The sequence below is a fragment of the Austrofundulus limnaeus genome, unplaced genomic scaffold (assembly GCF_001266775.1).
Source record: "Austrofundulus limnaeus strain Quisiro unplaced genomic scaffold, Austrofundulus_limnaeus-1.0 Scaffold49, whole genome shotgun sequence".
NCBI classification, from domain to species: Eukaryota; Metazoa; Chordata; class Actinopteri; order Cyprinodontiformes; family Rivulidae; genus Austrofundulus; species Austrofundulus limnaeus.
Window position 1 is genome coordinate 2,203,381 of NW_013952451.1, and position 2,678 is coordinate 2,206,058.

Below are 2,678 nucleotides of genomic sequence, written 5' to 3' on the forward strand. Positions count from 1 at the left end.
GTGTGTGTGTGTGTGTGTGTGTGTGTGTGTGTGTGTGTTAGAAGTGGGGGAGCAGGGGTTCTTCTCTTGTCTGCTTTTTATGTTGTTGTTTTCCTTCTGTCGTCTGACTCATCAGATTTATCTGCACAGGTTTATTGAGATGTATTGTTAGAAGTGCAAAGGTCAGAAGGTTTCTGCCTACCCCAGCAGGATCTCCTCATTCTATCTGACTCGTTTCAGCTTTTTTTAAGCTTGCAGTCCTGTACATCTGACTGAGGCTCTCTTCTCCTTTATCTTCTTGCAGTTAATGTGTGTGAGTGTAGGTGTGTGTGTGTGCTGATGCTGGCGATGATGATCAGGGTGATGAATAGGCACTCCTTGAATGAAGCAGCGATGTGATGATGTCATCCTGGCTCGGGGAATGGGAGTTAGAGGGCAGTGTAACCTCAGCCCCATGAGACAAACAACCTGGAGAGGAGAAACCTGGAGGAAAATAAAAGACGCAACAAAACAGGAGAGAACAGCAATGATAAAACAAACAGAAAAGAGGGAGCAGTGGTTTTTTTCTGTCTCTGATTAGAATCAATTTAATTTAACAATCACTGAGCATATATCTTAAAAGTCAATAGAAAAGGGCTATCAGCAGCATCTTATTCTTACATTTCCTACCAGCATCTACACAGGGAATTCTAATTAGCACWTTTGTAATTAGACCAAGGTCACTTTCAATCAACTGCTTCGCCGCTGTGCCGCTTCTCACTTCCAATCAGAAGCTCTGAGGAAGCCCAGATCTGCCTCTCAGCTGAAGCAAAATGAGGAGCTGCTGTGGATGTTGTTGGAAAAAAAGAAGCACACCTTCATTTGTTCTGCCTCTCCGTCAGTCTCCTGACTTTGAGACTGATGATAGATTTTTATCAGACATTTCCATTTCAATTATTCTCATATAGCTAATCACAGTGTGGAGTCCTGATTAATGACTGGGAACTCGGTTGCATCATCTTTTTTTTAAATCCTGTTTCGTTTGATATTCAAGGAGATTGTGACTTTTTGCTTCATCTGCAGGATTTATCTTAGTTAAATCTAGATGGGTGTGGATGTGACTGAGACKTTTGTGTTTGGGATTCTGCATGGTGCGGGTTAATGCAGATCCAGGTCTTCAGCGCAACATTAGTGAAATATTCAGATGTTTCAAAGAGAAGAAACCAAAAGGCAGACGAAAGGGAGGGGAGCAGAACTGTTATTGATTTCTATCTTCTGACGAGGCTTCACAGAAAGACCGTTTACAGTTCGGTTAAGTGCTTTGTAAATTCTGTACTCGATGTTAAATGAGCAGTTTCTATTTGCCCAGGAGTCATAAACACAAGTTATTTTTAAGCCTTGGTCCTGGAAATGGCCTTATTAGAAATGAAAAATCCAAATAGTCCCAGTGTTGGAGGGATGGGAGAGAGCTGTCCAGATTATCTTTAACAGGATGAGGGGCAACAGAGAAARTTTGAAATTTAACACCTTAAAAGGTCTATTAGCAACTTTTCAGACTTGTTTTGCATTTAGCTGCGACAAATTTCTCTCTGTAAATGAAAATATGAAAATAAACTCCGTGTCTGTGGGTCAGAGAAGCACAGCTGTGCAGGAAGGGTCAGTGAGTTCAAAACTGTGCTGCACTTTGAGCTGTGAAACCTGACTTCATGATTTCAGGAGATTATCAGTGTCAGRCCGGTGTACTGGTCTCATTGTGCAGCCTCCAGATAAGAATACGCCATAACTGAAGAAAGATGGTGGTTTTAAACAAAAGGGATTATTCTGAATGAACTGTAGGAGTCTTTTAGTTTGGAACTTGATTTCAAAATCCAGTAAAGCTGACAGCTGATTTAACAGGAGCTTTGTTTTTATTTGTTTGTTTGTTTGTTTGTTTGTTTGTTTGTTTGTTTGTTTGTTTGTTTGTTTGTTTGTTTGTTTGTTTGTTTGTTTTCCAAAAGATGTAAAAACGAAAAAAGGTTGAAACAATCTTATTAAAATATATTTTACTGGAACGAATTTAGGTTTGTCTGATTTTTGACAAAGAAAAGCAGATTTTTCTTCCACGTATCCATGGTTTGGTCACATACGTAAAAAAGTCTAGGGGTCTCATTTATAAAGGATTGCGTGGAAACCACACTAAAAGTGAACGTACGGCCAAAAGGCGGAAATGGCGTATGCCAAAAATAATTCAGATTTATAAAACCGTACGTACGCATGTTTCTGCGCACCTTTCCTTTATAAACTACAGCCGCACGTCAGAGTTTGCGCACGAGGTCCCGCCTCAGGTTCTACCTTCTACACACCCACACTCAACCATAAACAGTCAATGTAAAGTACYTCATGAATGTTAAGATGTATTTCAATCAGTCAGCTGATCAGTGATTGGTTCAGACACGCTCCTTCATGCGTCTGGAGGTTGACAGGTGCTGACTGACAGCTGCTCACGTGAACAGAATGTTTGTAATTGACACAGATTTTCCCTCATTTTGCTTTAGAGTAATCTAACGATTTTTATAAAAATCTCAGCTTCAAATTAATTTTCCCTCAGAGCCTGCAGGACGATAAAAACAAAAAAAATAAAATTAAATAAGTCAGATAAAATTAGAAATAAGTTCACCGCTCTTCTCCTCATCCTCTCCCCCTCCTGCCTGCTCTGTTATCCATGGCAGACACCCCCAACC

General features: G+C 40.3%; 1 protein-coding gene across 2 annotated transcripts in view; it reads left to right on the forward strand.

Moving 5' to 3' along the window:
- The window catches only part of LOC106517517 (single-stranded DNA-binding protein 2), a 62,287-nt gene that overhangs the window by 33,915 nt on the left and 25,694 nt on the right, over nt 1–2,678 (forward strand). The gene's annotated exons all lie outside the window — the stretch shown is intronic.